Below are 20,117 nucleotides of genomic sequence, written 5' to 3' on the forward strand. Positions count from 1 at the left end.
CAGTACATGGACAACAAAGGTGCAGGGGACAAGGAATTTAAGAAGTATTGCATAGATGCATTATCTTCTCAGGATTTGTGAGAAAATGGTAATAAGCCTGAGTAATTTCAAATTACTTTTGATTGCTTTATAGTTTGACCATGACACCTCCAAGACTAAGTTCCATGATTCATAGTTTTATAAATATTAGAATAATGTCAATAATAATAACAGAAAATAATTTCATAACTCCTATAATGTTCCAATCATGTTTAAAGTACTCACTAAATATTAATTCACATAATTTTATCAACAACATATGAGGTAAATAATTACTTTTTTGTACACTTTATAGATGAGAAGACTGAGACGCACAGAGGGTAGGTAATTGCTAGCAAGAGGAGACCCAATATGCATGAGGGAGCAGGTTGCCTCTGATCCATGCTTTCAACCATTTGGCTGAAGTGCAGCTCCAATAACCAGCAATGCTTCCTTACTTCTAGCTCTATTTGGTGAAATAAGATACTTTGTTTTTTTCCACAAAATAGAGACCAGTTAGGAAGACTCCTTGACTATTTTTAAGGTTTGATCATAAATTCCAAATTAGCTTTAAATTACCTCAAATTTATCAATACTACTTAAATCTTGCTTTACTCTTATCATGCTATTGTGTGTGTTCTTTTGTAAATGTGGTCTTTAATTATCCATCTATATTTCTCTCCCACTCTCCTTCCCTCCACTCTACTCTCACTCCTACTCTGTCTCACCCAAATCTCTTCTATCCTAGCTCCCAAATATAAAGAAAATGGTAGCCCCTAGGGTTACATGAGCAGAAACTCAGAAGCTCATTGAGTATTTACATGGCTTCAAGTTGAGGAACTGATGGAAAGCCATCAATGAAAGTAACACTTATTACTTACTCTGAGACAGCAAGCACCCTTCCACTGGGCCCACTGAGTCTCACTTCCTCTGCATCTTCAACTTCTTCTCTGAAGCTTAGGGTTATCTTGCTCTTGACTCTCTTTCCTTTTCTATACTATTGCTTTCCTGACATCCCTGTCAAGACAGGGCTTTTTCTCTCCCATATCTTTGAAATTTTCTCTCCTGGTGATGAGAAATGCTCTCAGTGCCTCTTCCAGAGATTTCTAACTCTGACACTCCTAAAATTCCCAGTTTCAAAACTCCTATGTCATAAGATTCTACTTACATCTATAGAACCTGGGTTCCTCCTTGTCAGTTTTTGAATACTTTAATCCATTGTTCATTTTCAGTCTCTTTGACACTTCTATTATTCTTACAATTTCAGTATACACATGGCTTGCCTAAACTGCTCAAATCCTCAACCTTATCTTCTTCCAAAATTTTATGCATCACTCCATCTCAGCTGCTCACTGATTAAACCTTGCAATTATCGATAATGTAACCCTTTCATAATCTTAATTTCAAGACTTCTGCCTTTTGACCCTGACCACCATCTCATTTCTCTCCATTTAGCCCCTTTAGCATCCTGACATCGGCAATCACTGTACTTTAACTAAATGTACAATTTATTGTTCTGCTACTTTTCACAGTCTCTTACTCCTCATATGTCCTTGTTTCTCAGCTTAAATTTCATGTGCCATCATTGGCATAACACATACTATTTTAACATATTCATAACCCTCACCTCTAACCCTCACCTTGCTTTAATTTTCTTACTTTGCTGTTACTCAGTTGGCAAAGAAAATTAGTAAAAATAAATATAAGTACTCTAGATAATTTGACCTCTCTGCTTACTCTATGTTTTACACTGATAGATTTGAGTATAGCAAGAGAAACCACAAAATCTTGCTGACTGGTCTCACTTTAAATTAATGGCCACTCACCTTAACTGAGGTAGTGAGAGCTGTCTGCCAACAGATACATTCATTTCCCTAATATATTCACATTTATATTCTAGATGACCATTCCAGACTTTCTCTCTTCTCCTCAAGCCTCCAGTACCTCTGATTCTTTATTTTAGCTGACATTAAGTAAGAGTTTTGTAGAATTAAAATTTGAGTGAGTCTTGAATTTCATCCTTATTTAACTGAGGAAAGAGAAGTAACGGAAGCAGCAATACTATAAGAGCATCCCCAAGCTGCCACCTCAATTATATGCTCCCCATTTCTCCAAAAATTACTGAAAGAATTGCTTATTCTTACAGTTTACAAATCCTTTCCTCCCATTTTTTTCTTAAATCTACTCCAGATAGGCATTCTCCAACATTAATTCATTAAATCTACTCCGGTCAGGATCAACAATGATCTCCATTTTGCCAAAACATGTGGTCAATTTTCAGTCCTCCCCTTATTGGCGCAGAACAATGCTCTCTCTACCTCTACAGAATATTTCCACATTATTTCCATTATACCACACTCTTGGTTTTGACACAGGATTTACATATATATTCTATCAAACCTTCACTGGACAGGTAATCCAAACGTACATACAGTGTCCTAAAGAAAACCAAGAAAAAGAAATCTTCCTAATATACTTTAGAAAACTTTGTACTAATATACTAATATCACTTTGCTAGTAAAACTGGACAAAGGCTACACTAGTAAGATTATAGGCCAATCTCACATATAACAAATAGATCTAAACATGCTAAAAAAAATAATAGTAAACTGAATCCAATGTATAAATATGTATGTATATTAATACATAATACACAAATACATAAAATATTTCTTCATCTCTATTGGTGCAGAAAAATGTATGATGAAATTCAATACTCACTCAAGTTTTTAATTCAACAAAACTCTCACTTAATGAAAAGTGTATTAATCAGAAACTTAGAGCAATGTTAGACTTCAGAACAAATATTAAAGCACTTCCCTTCTAATCAGAAAATAAGACAAGAATAATCATTATTATTATGCTTATTTCAATTGAACATTTTACCTGAGGCTCTACCCAACATGTTGAAAAAAGAAAAGAAGACATAATCTTATAAGGAATTGAATGGAAGAAATAACATAGATATATTTCCTAGGCAATATGATTATCTATAAAAATCAAAAAGCACATACAAACCAGAGTCAAAATTTGCTGAGAGCAAGATTGTGTTCAAAATCAAGGATTTCCTTGTACACCAGAAAGTGCAATCAACATATGTAAATGTAATTAGGAAAAAATATCTTATTTACAATAGAAACCAAAAACATAAAGTGTATATATAAATTGATGAACAAATATGAAGAGAATTGAAAATAAATTAAACCATTTAAAATTGTGCAGTATATATAAAAATTTTATAGGAAAAAAAGAAAATACACAAAAAGACCTAAATAAAAGGTGTATGTATATACAGAGCTAGTATCTTAAAGATGTCAATTTGTTTCCAACTAATCTCTTGAATTCAATGCAATTTCATTCAAAATTTTAATAGTACTTTCTACAGAACTTCATAAGCTAATCTTAAAAATATATATAGATCAAATGATCAAAATGATCAAAAATAACCAAGCCAAATTTTCGAAGAAAAGAATGGTATATATAAAGCTGTAGTAACTAAAACTCTGGTATTAGCACAGAGATAGTCAATAAATCAATGTAATAATGTAACAGGAAAAAAATAAAATTGAATTTCTCTACCACACTTGATACATTAGTACATACCAGATGAATTAAAGACTTAAACGTAAAGATCAAAACATGTAATTTTAAAAACAAAATATAGAAGAATATCTTTATGTAGTTATAGTAAGGAAGATTTTGTAGAGAAGACAGAAAATGCACAACAATGAAGAAAAACTGGATTAATTTGAATTCATTTAGCTGTTTATTCAATGTAGATAACCCATTAAAGTTAAAAGCCAAACTTACACAATCAGAGAAATATCATATATTATATAACCAGTTTTTGGAATATATGAATAATTCTACATATCACACATTAAAGGGAAAAATGAAATGAGAAATGAGCAAAGATAAAGAACAGGCAATACATAGAATAAGGAATCAGTTTGTGTGATTAACATATGAAAAAATGTTCAACTTTAAAAACCCTAAAGGGATTATAAATCAAAACTAAATAAATACCATACCATACTCATTAGTTTGGAATATTATGCTCGATGTCACCAAATATTTTTTTTTCATTTTTTTACTGTTTTAAGTGTTCTTTTCTTTCTTAATTTATTTTTACTTTTCTAAATTTCAGCTTATCATGGGGATACAAATGTTTCGGTTACATATATTGCCTTTGCCTCTCCCAAGTCAGAGCTTCAAGCGTGTCCATCCCCCAGATGGTGCGCACCACAACTGGGTGTGAATTTACCCATCTCCACCTCCCCCTCCCACCTGCCTGACACGTGATGAATGTTATTACTCTATATGCACTTAAGTATTGATCAGTTAATACCAATTTGATGGTCAGTACATGTGGCGCTTGTTTTTCCATTCTTGTGCTACTTCACTTAGTAGAATGGGGTCTAGCTCTATTCAGGATAACACAAGAGGTACTAGATCACCATTGTTTTTTGTGGCTGAATAGTACTCCATGGTATACATTTACCACATTTTATTAATTCACTCATGTACTGATGGGCACTTGGGCTGTTTCCACATGTTTGCATTATGAATTGTGCTGCTATAAACATTCGAGTGCAGATTTTTTTCCCCCCCTTTGGGTAGATGCCCAGTAATGGAATTGCTGGATCAAATGGTATTTCTACTTTTAGCTCTTGGAGGTATCTCCACATTACCTTCCACAGAGGTTGTACTAATTTTCAGTCCTACCAGCAGTGTATGAGTGTTCCTATCTCTCTTCATCTATGCCAACATTTATTGTTTGGGGACTTTTTGATAAAGGCCATTCTCACTGGGTAAATGATATCTCATTGTAGGCATCCCTGAGGGGGAAAAAGAAAATATTTTCCACTTATTTACCAAGAATGATCTCTCCATTAGGGTTGTCATCCAGTTAAACAAAATAATGTTGGATTCTCAGAGAGAGTGTGCAGAAAATTGTCAATAAATAGCCATTGTCAATTAAAAAAAAAAAGAAAAAGAAAAGATAGCCATTGTTACCAGTGCACAGAGGGGAAGGGGGGACTTCTTGGGTCTTTCAAAGAAGTCCAGGTCACATTATTAGAGCTCTCTATACCTCAAGAGAAAGTTGAGGATGTTTCTTATAAAATTAAGTGCTTTTAAATTGACCATAATCTATTAACACCCTCTAAATTTACTTTCCAATAAATACTTTAAAACAAATCTAAAATACATAAAAATATAGGTAAATATCAGGAAAGTTGAAGCATATGTCACTGCTCTTATTTGTAGGCCCTTGCAAACTCTAAAATAAATTTCCACTTGGCTTTTAATAGCATAAAATTCATTTTTATAATGCTCTCTTGAGAAAAGGTCCAAATGAACTTCCAATCTTACCTCTTCTAGGTATACACTTTGTAAATATGCTAACACACAGAGGAAAGTTGTGCTCTATCCAGTTTAATAGAATTGGGTAGTCATGCATCACTTAACAACATTTTGGTCAACAACAGACTGCTCCATAAGATTATAATGGAGCTGAAAAATTCCTGTTGCTTAATGACATTATGGCCATCCTAAAGTTGTAGTGCAATGCATTATTCATGTGTTTGCGGTAATTCTAGTGTAAACAAACCAACTTTGCTGCCAGTTGTATAAAAGTATAGCACATACAATTACAATACAAAATGCTTGATAATGATAATAGATGATTATGTTACTGGTTTGTGTATTTACTATGCTATATCTTTTATTGCACTTTTTACCACGTACTTCTTCTACTTATAAAAAATTAAGTTGTTGTCAAACAGCCTCAGGCACGGCTTCAGAGGTATTCCAGAAGAATGCATTGTTATCATAGGAGATGACAGCTCCATGCATGTTATTGCCCCTGAAGACCTTCCAGTGGGGCAAGAAGTAGAAGTGGAAGACAGTGATATTAATGATTCTGACCCTGCCTAAAACTAGGATAATGTGTGTTTATGTCTTAATTTTTAACAAAAAAAGTAAAAAATAGAAAAGTTAAACATAGAACAAGGATATAAAAATATTTTGTTCAACTATACAATGTGTTTGTGCTTTAAACTGTTATTTTACAAAAATTAGATAAATAAAAGTTTATAAAATAAAAATGTTACAGTAAACTATGTTAATTTATGATTGAAGAAAAAATATTTTTTATAAATTTAGTATATCCTTAGTTTACAGTGTATATAAAGTCTATAGTAGCATACAGTTCTGTCCTGAGCCTTCACCTCCACTCACCACTCACTGACTCACCTAGAGCAACTTCCAGTCCTGCAAGCTCCATCCATGGTAAGTGCCCTACACAGATGTACCATTTTTTTATCTGTTATATCATATTTTTACTGAAACATTTCTCTAGGTATGTTTAGAAACACAAATTCTGTAGTATTCAGGACAGTAAGCTCTCATACAGGTTTGTTGCCTAGAAGTGATAGGCTATACCATATTGCCTAGGTATGCAATAGGCTATACCATCTAGATTTGTGTAAATGCACTCTATGATGTTGATACAATGACAACATCACCTAGCCACGCATCTCTCAGAACCCCATTGTTAAGTGACACATAAGTGTCTTGCCAGCCTGTACATCCACACAGGAAAACACAGGGATTTCATTACTGTGGTCTCAGTGATCACCTTCTGTTTAAAATCTCAAAGGCTTTAGCAAGAAAAAACAGATCAACAAATAAAACCAATGATAGTAGCACTCACCCAATAGCTAGTTAGACAAGCAGTAAGAAAAACTTCACTAGACCTTAGCAAAGGAGGTAATAGACATGAATGCCATTACGTTAATTTCTCCCTCTCTTTAACACTGCCCGTACTACTTTGCTCTACCTTCCTCACCAGATTCTAATGTGGTTATTAGAGTTACAATAGCAGACATTATTGACTCAATTCAACTAACACTTAATCTCTATTACTCTGAGGTTAGAAGTCAAAAAACGATCATCCATATCAGTGATTTTGGCAGAAGATAGCTGCTGAACCATGTAAGGTTTTTCGAGGGAGGAGAATAAGTTTCCAGCTATTTCACAAGCCAAACACTATTGCACAGTCATATTATAATCCTTCACTGCTAAAAGGAACAGTGGATAACAGAGAATATATGCTTGCAAAAGTATTATATTTTAAGAAAACATAATACATTTAATATCAACTATTTTCATTTAGATAAAATATTTAAAGGTAGTTATCTGTCATTGGTGTTGTCTCTCAATCACTATAAATAAAGAATTCTTTCAATTGTATGTTTATAGTTAATATTTTTTATGAAATTTGCCCTTATGTTTAAAAATAGTCGTTATTTTTTAATTTCTAAGTTTGTAAATAGGTAGATTTTTAAAAAATGTTTATATAGAGCTAGTTTTGGGGAATCAAAATGTATTTAAAATTCAAGATGAAAGGTAACCATTTTTAAAATCTTCCTTGAAATTCTTTTGTGATGTGAAAAATCTTTTTTATTATATAAATAATCTTTTATTTATCTGTTTATACCTTTTAACTTCTCTTAAAACAGTATGCTTATAATTTAGCAAGCGAATTTTTAAAATTCATCAGTTCACGTATATCTTCACCCTCTCTTTAACTCCTTTTCATCAAAAAAATGAAAGAATGCAGATAATAAATAATATGACAATGCATACTTTTTTTTTTTTTTTAGTGTATCATCGCTTTTCACTCCTACGTGAGTCCAATATGCAAAGGCTGGAGCACTCAATTTTGGCAGCCATATGGACCTCTGATAATCACCTGCAGGGCATATGGCTTTAGCACAGTCTTAAGTTATTGTAATTAAACATTCCAAACAGAAAAACAAAGAAGAAATTTTAAGAAAATAGGAGAAAGCCTCCCTGGCAACATAGACATCTTTTATCTAGGTGTGAAAATGATAGATGAGTCACTCTGGCACCTTGACAATTTCGACTCCACATTTTGCAGTTTTGTCTTGCTCAATGCTTCTTTTCCAAGTCCATGTACATAAAAAGGGATGGAGGAGAAACAGAAAGAATAAAAGAAAGAAAGAAAATAATTCATTCACGTGATAAATTACTTTTCCTGGAAAGAAAGCTTCACTTTGACTTGTATACAAATGAGGTTTGAATTCAGAGACATAGAGTTTTTTGGTTTTTGTTTTTAGGAATTTCTTCATGTTGAATCAACAGAGATCCATCCCTTCAGTTGCAGGGTATATTCATTTTCTACTCCTTGAAGCTCAGGAATTCCCTCTATTCCCTTAGCATTAGCTTTGTAGAAATTTCCAAGGAAAGCTTTGAATTTTCCATTGACGTGTTTCCATGTTGGCTTTAGAAAACTGAGAAGGCTTAATGAAATGATTTTAATTTATTTGTGCTGAGAGTGCTGAGGTCCCTCGATAGGGTTTTCATGAGAAAGAAAGCCACCAAGTATAAGTAATGGACATGCCCGAAGCCAGTTACCAACAATAGAACTTATCACAACACTAAAATTTAAAGTTAAAGAGTTAAATATTAGTATTTAATAAATTTAAATATTATTTTAAACTTATAAGTTTAAAATTTTTAGAAAAAATTCAAGAATACCGAAAAATAAATTTTAAATTATAATATCACTTTCTAGAGATGGCCATTGTATCCTTTTTCTGTACTGATGCACAGTACATGCATGCATACACATGCAAATACACATTTTATTAACATTATTTTCCCATTAAAATTGGATCTATAACAAATGCATTAAAATTGTGTTTTGGACTTAATGAGTTTTTTCTATGATATTAGACCTACAATTCTTAATTTTATTGTATTTTCTCCTATTAAGCTTTGCTGTCTAATCTAATTATACTTCAGAAAAAGTCCCTGGCCATATCCCTCTACAAAACATGTCAAAATGAAGCATAAAATTTGGTAGTGTCAAAGAAAAACTGCAGCAGACAAGTTGAACAGGCAAAGAAGACTACTCAAGATGATTGCAATAGGGGTGGGCTATTGTAATAACGGGAAAGAGATTGAACTCTACTCCACTGAAACAAAAGGACAAAGAGTTTCCAAGGCTGGGGGAGCAAGTATTGGAGGACCTTAGGGGGAAGATTGGTCATTGTGATTAAGCCATCCCTGTTTGCTAATTGGTGCTAATGTAAGCTAGGCTCCTTCCCTCCCACAGAGAATGGAAGATAAGGACACTTTCTTGGTGATTATATTTCAAAGGGTTGACTCCTGGGTCCTTAGGAAAAACATTTGTCGTTGTAAAATTGTCAAGAAGTTAGAAGATTTACATCTCAAAGGGACAAAGAAAAAAATTTACAATTTCAAGCTTTCTAAAGTAAATGTTCTAAAGAAAGGTCATGGGACAAAGAAGAAACCTGTTGCAGTTTAGTTAAGCTAAGGTAACCTTTAGGGCCATCCTGGCCAGACACAATATATATATTATTAAACTGAACACTTCATTTATCTACTTTTTTTTATAATTCATGTGCTAATTTGGAAGCATATGAATGTTTGAGGTAGATGTAGACATACATAATGCCAGGAAAAATTATTCAGTCAAAACCAACACAGTTCAAATGCAATGAATTATCAGAAAGTGCTTGAATTTCTACATGAAGTATATACTACGTGGCATATAAAACAAATTAGATAAGCTTCCAAACATTATTCCAGAAAATCAACATAATAAAAATGCTACAAAGATGCTTGCTAGATAGAGCATGGAGCCTCTTCAAACATTATTTAAAGAGAAGGTGTGAATTTACCTGTCTCCTCCCCCCCCGCCTCCCACCTGCTTGGTTTCCTCTGAGTTTTACTACCATATGTACACATGAGTGTTGATCAATTAGTTTCAGTTTAATAGTGACTATATGTGGTGATTGTTTTTTATTCTTGTAATATTTCACTTAGATTAGAATAATGGTCTCCAGTTCCATCCAGGTTCACTTATAACTTTGACTCAAACAGCACAAAAGCAATTTATGTAACCAAAATATTTTTACCCCCATAATATTCCAAAATAAAAATAAATAAATAGGCCGGGCGAGGTGCTCACGTCTGTAATCCTAGCACTCTGGGAGGCTGAGGCGGGAGGATTGTTTGAGTTCAGGAGTTCAAGACCAGCCTGAGCAAGAGCGAGACCCCATCTCTACTAAAAATAGAAAAAAATGATCTGGACATCTAAAATATATATATAGAAAAAATTAGCCAGGCATGGTGGTGCATGCCTATAGTCCCATCTACTCAGGAGGCTGAGGCAGGAGGATCGCTTGAGCCCAGGAGTTTGAGGTTGTTGTGAGCTAGGCTGATGCCACGGCACTCTAGCCTGGGCAACAGAGTGAGATTGTCTCAAAAAAAAAAATAATAAATAAATAAATAAATAGAAGGAATTCACAAACACATTCATCATTATGGAATAGAAATCTCCCACTAAATAACCAAATCTTAAACAGAAAAGAAATAGTCTGTGTGAATGAGGTCATAAAAAAGTCCTTGTAAGTATTTTTATAATTATTTTTAAAAGCTAGAATTTTAAATAAAGAGAACTTCCATGACATTTTACATATGTCATTAGTAAAAAATGTGCAACTGTCTTATATTCACCCTTCCTCCTTGTGAGAAACTCGGTAGCATCACCCATACATCCACTCTTTGTTAGTCTTAAATTGGTTTAATCAAAACAAATCAAGTTATAGATAAAATGAATCCTGAATAACATTTGCTCTGTGCCTACGCTTCTATTAAAATGTTCTTGATTTAACACTTGAGTGTAATTGCCTCTTGTTTCCCTAGGCTTGCTACACAGATCCTAAAATGTATAAAACTAGGGTGTTTTAAGTTTAGGTGACTTTTGTTTACCCATTCTTAATATTCCTCCTCCACCCTAGGCTCTGTGAATATCCTGAATGTGTATATGTACACACATAAATATACACATACATATAGACACACGTATGTACATATAAGACAAACATGTAGATACAGAAACTGTTATACATACACAAGCATATATATTTATCTACATTTATATATAATTGTTTCTGTATCTATATCTTTACCTGTGTCTATATCTATATTTACATTTATAGCTTAATTTTTCCCATATCACTTCCTTACAAAGCATAAGTCATCAGTTATTCATTTCATAGTTATATTTCACTCTCTACTAATAGAGAAAAAAATACCAAGACTTTAAAATCTTTTTTACTCACACTAAGGCTATTTCATAAAAATAAACTCTAGTCTTGGTTCTTTACTACATCTATTTATTCTCTAATTCTAGATCCCATTTTCTCTCTGATGATAACAGGAGTCAGTTCCACATACTAAAATTTCAAAAATGGACTTCACCCTATAGGTAGAATTTCTGTATTTCTAAACAAGTGGAATAACAATAAATGATAAAATGACTTTAGGGATATAGAGAATTTTGTGTTATATTATTTGTGTAGTCTTGACTGCTATCTTTCCTTTAAACAGTCTTAATAGTTTAAATCTGAAATTTGTGATGCAAGAAATATAATAATAGAGTCATAATCATCTCAAAATCATTTTCCCATTCCCCTCAATAGGGGGTTGAAATTTCATGCAGTCTTGGAAATTAGTGTTGGTTATAGATCTAGGAAAAAGAATGGCACAACTAGGAAAAGTTACACTGAAAACTATTAAATGTGCTAATAAAATTTCGAATTCAATCCCTACAGCAAATAATCTTTTCCTGGGCTTCTGATACTTGCTTACTTGAATATCTACAAAACACATTAAGTATGTGAAGGGTTTAGGGAAATTTGTTCATTTATCTCTGTGAAAGAAAGAGGTGAAGAAATAAAAATGTATTCAGGGCCTACTATAATTCATACACACATTGTCAATTATTATTTCTTATGACTCCATCTATCTACACATCTGATATCTATCTACATATAAGATATTTTCCTTACATGCTCAGGGCCAGAAACATAGCTGTCCATTTCTCTGAATGGACCATGGCATTATCCTCCTAATCCAATCTCTGCTTCCCATCCTCAACTTCCAGTCAGTGTCTGCTTGAAATGCCAAGTCTGAGTATTCAACTGCTATGATTGATACTCTCTAGAAGCTTCACATTGCCTTAGGATAAGGTTTATCCTTCTTAATAGGGATCATGTCTGAGACCCCTGACATTCCAGACTCTGTGGTCTTCATCTCATACCACAAACTCCCTCATAATCTATGCTTCCTCATTTCCAGAAATTTTGAGCTCGTTCAGTTCCTCAGGAATGCCTGTTCTCTCTTTTCTTCTGGACTTTGCATCTTAATCAGACCAGTGGAATGTGTCTAGGATCCATAGAGGTAGCAGGTGTGATGGTTAAGAACATGGATGTACCGTCAGGGTCTGAGTCCTAGCTCTGCCTTTAAATATTACATAAACAAGTCATTTTCCCTCTTTAACTGTAGTTTTCTTATGTATAAAAACCAAACTAACAATAGTATTCTACCTCATACGCTTGCTGTCTGGGATGAGAAAATGCATATGAACCATTGAGAACAATGTATGTGTTTAAACATAGTGTTTAATAAATGCTGGCTATTATTATCATAAACAACATGCTTTGTGTGGGGGAAGAAACTGCAAAGTTCTTGTCTTTCCCTAGACAAGGACAGGGAAGGAGTGGTGTTGCTTAATGTAGAACTGATGAGAACAATCATGAATTTACCATATTATGTGAAAAGTATCCTCTGTCTGAAAAAGGTGGAATTTCCCTTATGATTGATTTACTCATAGAAATTTTGGAAGAAACTAGAGGGATTCTAACTGTCTGAGTCCCATCAACATGATCAGCCAGGGAAAAAAAAAATTGTAATTATCAGTGTTCTAAAGTTGACAGGGGAGAACATTTTAAGATGAGCCTAAGAGTAATCAGATCTTTCTGAAATAAAGAAAATTAAAAGGTCAATTGTACTTTGAATCTTCCCAGTGCTCTTTTTTTTCGGTCAAACATGCATATCCACAGTGCTGCCCATAGAATAATCATCACAAGTGCCATCACTTTAATAAAATACCTACCTTTATCTTTCTTATACACACATTATTCCAAGCTCATATCTGAGCACATCTAAGTCATTCTTCATGGTAAGTGCTAATCTCATTTCCTCATCCCTGTTACAGAATCATGTCAACTATCTTACTAAGAATAATTACCTCACAGTTAAATTTCCCTGGCCTTTCTGGTTACCAAAAAAAAAAGGAGGATTTTTTTTTTCTACTCAGAAACAATGTCTTCTAGGTTAGCCATTTTCTTCTGTAGAAAAGCATGCATGATATTTTGATGTAACTAAACCATCAGATGGGTTACAAATATAACTTTTAAGATAGTTAAGCTATTGCATCCAAGTTACCTTAAATGAGGACTTTTGAAATATGATCTCATCTCAGTAACTTTTTAAAACATTTTTATTGTCTCCCCTTCTTATATAAAGAAATATTTGAAATATTTTAGTGTCTCCCCTGTCTCTCTGTCTCTCCTGTCTCTGTGTGTCTGCCTGGCACTCGCGCGCTCTCTCTCTCTCTCTCTCTGTCTCTTTTTTATTCTCGCTCAACAAAAGGCAACAGAAAAGCTAACTTTAATATCCTGAGTTCATGTGAGCTGCCTGATTAATGTGTTTGTGAATTCTTAATAAGGGAAGTGTGCATATTCATAGTGATGTTTATTAATTCATAAAGCAGCTGCTCAAAGGCAGCTAGTGGAGAGAGACGTCTCCTCTCGCAAAAGCCTCTTGGCAACCATCAGGCCTTTTCCCTGCCTGGTCGTTTCAAGCACAGCACCAGCACTGGAAACTGATGGCCCTTTATCTGCCGTGGGAAAGGGATCCCTCCTGCCAGCAGGAGGCCAGAGGGATCAGAGGTTCTCATCTAAATCCCCCAATGTACAGAGGATGAAATAAAAAACTTAATGAGACTAGTAGAGTCCACATCTCATTTCAATTATTTTTAATTGTTTTCAGATGCTTCCTGGCATGCTTCGTTTAGTTCTGCAATAAACAGAGCATACAGGATGGTGGTAGATCTCATTTGAGACCCCAAGAAAACATCCCACAGGAAATGAAAAATAATAAGAGTGTTACATGTATTGGAGCATGAACCAGGCAGATGAAGTGAAAAGCACAGGGATGGGTGGAACGGGTGACCGTGCATCTTCTACCTGGAGATTCACAGGTGGCCTCACCTTTAAATTCTTACCACAACTCCTGAAATTAAAAATCAGTAAATAAGCAGTGAGGGACACCGTGAAATCTACTCAAGTTGACTGGAAGTAACCTTTACTAGGCTCCTCTCTTCTAGATTATTTCCTTCCTACTCACTTGGGGAAAAGGATGACCACAGTGTAGAGGTGTTTGAGACCTCAGTGTACACAAAGTTGTAAAATATTTGTTAATGATATGAGAGGACTTGTTATATCAAAAGCACCTCCTAACACTCTGATATGACACACAGCTCAGCATTTATAAAGCTGCTCAAAGAAGTAATCTAATTGAAAATTCCCAAGAGCTGTTATTGGACATTGTTGAAGAGCATGGCACATAAGGAAATTAAAATATCTGGTTCTAATATCTTAATAATATTCCATCATTTTGACTAGAAGACCAAAACAGAATCTTTGAGGCTTAATAGAATGGCATATTTCTAATAAAAATCTAAATGCACTACAGGAGTTATTGAATATAGTATTGAAGTATTTGGATGTAAGTGAAAATCCTTCTCTCATTCTATGTCCAATTATTTTCTGCTAATTATACACAAGCAACAATAAAAACTTTTAAAGATGAAGGTGTCCAATTCCTACCCCCAGACCTACTAAATTAAGAGTATCTGTGGGTAAGACTTGGGTATATTATTTTTTAAAACCCTCCCAGGTTATTCTGATGTCTAGCCTTGTTTGACACCTTCTGACTCATGGATTTAGTAGTTTAAAGTATGTATGCACACTCTGCCTAACATATTGACTCACAAGAGAGTAATATATATATTCATAAAGGATATATGATAGAATTATAAATAAATATATAAAGAGTGGCAAATATAACAAGTTGATTATGAGCACTTGCCTTCACCTGGGCATTGCTGCTTTGATACTAATGCAAATATGATGGCAGCTGTGAAAGACAGCCATGGGACAGCCAAGGGCCGTCAGGCCACCTGTCCTCTGAAGGCTGTGTCTCTGGAGGTAGCTCTCATCTCAGTCCCAAGCCACCTTTGTTTCTTGATATTTGTATGCTGTATTACTTTTACTGATAACAAAAGTAATACATGGTCATTATGGATAATTACTGAAGGCATAAATATGAAAACACAAATTACCTGTGATTTCACATTTTAAAAGTAATTATCGGCCCGGAGTGGTGGCTCACGCCTGTAATCCAAACACTCCGGGAGGCCGAGGTGGGAGGATCACTCAAGATCAGGAGTTCAAGTCCAGCCTGAGCAAGAGCGAGACCCCATCTCTATTAAAAAAAAAGTAATTATCCTTATATTGGCATATTATTTTCCATTTTTCCCTCCAGGTATATATTCATATACACTGTTTCAAATGTATATTCAATTTTTTTTACCAAATGTTATATAATTAATATTTTCCCATATCATTGAATACTATTTCAAGCATAATTTTCATGGATACTGTTTTTCCTAATACTTATGTTCTTATAACTTACATAACAATAATTTAAAATTGTTTTTAATATTTGCTTTTATAAATAATTTGATAAATGTTATTATACATAAAAGTCACATATATATCTATATCAGATTGTTTCTTTAGGAAAAATTGTAGGAAGAACATCACCAGGTGAAGTGAGATTATTAAAATTCTTAACATACATTTCCCAATGGATTAAAATTCTTACAATGAACACTCACTAGGAGAGAATGAGAGTGACTGTTTCACCTTTTCTTCAGTCATGTTGAGAATTATACATTTTAAAATTTTTATCTAATTTCACATTGAAACAATACCATTGTTTTAATTTTAATTTCTTTCATTACTAATGTGGGTGAATATTCTAGAAATTGTCAGTTCATGGCCTTATTGTTCATTTATTAGTGCTTTCTCACCTATTTTAAGACCTCTTTATGTAAGGTACTAACCCAGTGTTTGTCATATCTGTGGCCCATATGTTTGTAGATTTTAAATTTCTTTATAACTTATTTATGATATTCTTTTGCATCTAAATGATCTTATTTTTACATTGCCACGTTTTTTGGTATTTGCATTTATAATTTCTATCATTCTTTGTAAGCTTAGGACAAATTTTCTTACCCCAAGATCAATGAACAATTCACCTATACTTTTTATACTTTATTGTGATTTCTTTTTTTGCTTTTACATATTTAAATAATCTGGAATTTATTTTGGTCTTGTATGAGTTGTGAGCCAGCTAACTTGATTTTTCTCCAAATATTCAATTTATTGAATGATTCATTTCTTAATTATTTGATTTCTTTACTCATATACATTCATATAGATACGTTTACAAGTAAAGACTATAAAATTGTTAACTTTTATTTTAGTATCAAATTAAAAAACATTCTAGACTTTCACATTTAAAAATAATTAAGAGGAAAAGATTCATTTTCATTTTTCTTTTATAAAATTTTCTCAAATATTCTTCAAACTTCAGGTAAACTTTTAATTTCTCTGTAATATTTTATTTTAATTTTGCCTCTTTTCACCATTGTGTGTTTGAGTCATTTGTTTTTAAAACCCATTCTAAGAAAGTTAGCCCTTTGATGAGGTTAATTTATTTAAATTCACTATCATCTCTGATATGTTTGAACTTCTATCAACAGTTTTAGGCAAATTCTCTATTTTCATTTATTTGCCTTTTAGATTCTTTTCCCATTATTTTTTTCTGATTTGCTAGAGTATTTTTGTTTCTTCTCATTATAATCAAAACAATTTAATATTTATGATTTCCCATTATGAAGGATAAAATTTTTATCTCAATATTTTTTGATCTTTGTTAATTTAATCCACAGTCGTATACTTATTGTATTAGTACATAATTTTTACTTTAATAATAAGGTTCTCTTTGCTCAACAATGACTTTTGAATTAGTTATCAACAAGTAAAATACAAACACCCTAATAGAAACATGGTCATCATGCAGAAACAGGAAATTTACAAAAGAAAACAAATTTCTCCTAATTGTACAAAAATAGCAGGATTAAATTTACAAATTACATGTGTACATAATAGCATCTGAATTATTTATCTATTAATTAAAATACATATTTTTAAAATTATAAGAATCATCTTTAAAAAGAAGAAGGAGAAAATTAATTCTTACATCTGTCCTTGCATCTTGCTGGTGAGAGTTAATGTTAAAAGCCTTTGACATGATCACATATTTTGCCCCCAAATTCTACTTCTAGGAATTATCCATTTGGAATAATGACATCTATATTTAAAAAAATCAAACATTATTTACTAGTGAAAAAATAGACTATCTAAATATCCAATGATAATAATAGCTATTATTTACCAAGGACTTTCTACATTTAAGACATATAACCTTACACACATAATTTTCACAACAACCCAAGAAGGTAGGTACTATTAATACTCTTGCTTTGCAAATTTGAAAACCAAGATATACAGCTAGTAATGGCCCATGCTCGATTTGAACCCAAGCAATTTAGTTCAAGAATCTGGGCTTTAAGCAGTGATATAGCTGCCTTTCAACAATGGCCAATTAAATTCACACCACCTATGATATAGGTAGCAAAAATCTTCCCAAATAATGGTCAATGACCTTCTTTTTAATTCTCAGTGCTAATGTCAGTTTTTCAACAATTTTATGGGAAAATCAGAAAGAGAAGTATCAGAATTATTTATTCTACAACAACCATATTAGCTTGAAAAGACTTTCTGCCTCCTTTTTGCAAATTATTAAAAATATCCAACATAAAGTTGACTGATGAGGAGCTAAAAGATAAACAAACAAAAATATCCAACTAAACAAGCCATGTCATAGGTACTTTATGTTTTTCATGTGTAATCTAGATATCTACTCTTTTTTCATTATCACAAGATATTCTATACATTACCAACTTCCACCAAAAGCATTAATGCATAATGCTAATGATATTTTAGGGGACATATGAGAGGCAGATTATAGTGCACATCAAATAGCAAAAATCAAACAAACAGAGAAAAATTCAATTACCTCATCAAAACCCTTCACGGTGTTGCCCTGAAACCAGGGTTTCCCCCTCTGCTTTTAGACAATGTGGTCCTCAGATTTACTGCCTTTCATCCCCTTGCTCTCAGATGCTCCCCTCCCCTCTATTACAGAGAGCACATTCAGGTCTTTCCAGCTTCTATTTCCAAACTTCATAACAGTACCCCAGTACCCCAGATCATCTTCAATCTTCAAAAAACAAAGTCTTTCATTAAACATCTTACAGAAGACCATCAATGAATCATATTTTGTTATTAAAAATATGCCTTTAAAATTTAATATTGCTCCATGATGCTAATCAAAATAATTTTCCTAAAAACATACAATACTATCTCCAAGAGAAAATATGATGAATAAAATTGACTCCATTTTTTAAAAATGTAGGCTGAGATAATTATGAAACATGGCTGTATTAACTGTCTTCAATACTAGCCACCCAATTCTGCCTCACTTCCAAATGTTTTCCACTCTTCACAGAAATAGGTTTTTCTTTTCTTCTTTTGTACTTGGATTATTTATTTTTATATCAATTGTTTGACAGCTAGGTACCTAAGACCTTATGGTATCTCCTATGCTGTTGCTTAAGTTGAAAGAGATTAGTAGTCTTAAAATTTAATATTTTGTTCACCATGGATTTTTATATTAATTTGATATTTTAAAATAATTTCATTTAAATCTTGTTTATATTGATTATTTAATTTTTTGGCACCTCCTCAAATTGTATCCCCAATACAAGTGTCTTGTATGCCTCACCATAGGCCCAGCCTTAAGAGCTCAGTAAACAGATGTCTCAAACACATTAATATTTTGCCAATTGAGCTCTTTGGCTCTGTACTCAACTAAAAAAAAAAATGGATCTTAAACCTGAACTTGAGTCTTTCTGTTGATAGTATATTCAAAGACTGCCATCTCAGTTTCTTAAAACTAGGTTTGTACCTAGAGGTAAGACTCCCCAATGCCTTCCTCTCTGTTGCTGAGTGTGGGCCTCTTGCCTGTATCTTAACCATCTGCCTGTTCCTTGACCACCACTTGCCATGTGAAGTGAATTCTGGGATATTCCCCTGTTGATGAAACTCTTCCATAGTGTCCAGCTGATTCAACTCTCATCCATTGCTTAGCCTTGTGTATACTGTACACAAGTCCTCCTTATTTCTCAGTTTGTAAATAAAGCCTGCTCCATCTATAAGCTCCATTTCAAAACTTTCTATCTGGCTATCAATTCATAAATGAACTTATCTGCCAGATCCTGTTCTGACTGATGAAATGTGACTAATATCATGAAAGTCAATAGAAGATAAAGTTACAAGGAAAAGGTTATGGTTCAACAGTGACAAATGACATACAAAAAATTGAAATGATAAAAAAATTAGGTAAAGGCCATTGATTTGATTACTTTGTAGTCTTGGATTTCATAGACTAAGAGATTTTATTTCTCTCAATTTAGCACACATTTATTAAAGGTTAATGTACTAAATCCTGCTCATTTTATAACAGCGTTATATAACTTAAAGCAGATACTCGCAAAATAAATATCATCATGTGTCTTAGCTTTCAACTATGATCTTTAACACAATTTCAATAGAATTATTAGTAAGACCTTGGCAACCTTCAAGATAAGATTTTCAGTGTAGCGGCTAAGGAAGAAACTAGAATGCAAAGTGAAGAGTGATGGTGGTAAAATGAGGTTGACAGGTAGATTATTTTTTAAGAAATACGGTTATAAGAGGAGAAAGGGCCATTGCTTTAGGAGGAAAAGTTTTATTTTTTGTTTATTATTTTGGTGGTTATCACTTTTTGTTTATATATACTTATTATAGCTGAGACTTGGGCTTATTTTCTGATAAGAAGGGAAGATGCAGCTGATAGGTAGAGTCTGGAGTAGGTATGCAATGGAAAAAAAATGATCAATC

The sequence above is a fragment of the Eulemur rufifrons genome, chromosome 15, assembly GCF_041146395.1.
Source record: "Eulemur rufifrons isolate Redbay chromosome 15, OSU_ERuf_1, whole genome shotgun sequence".
Lineage (NCBI taxonomy): Eukaryota > Metazoa > Chordata > Mammalia > Primates > Lemuridae > Eulemur > Eulemur rufifrons.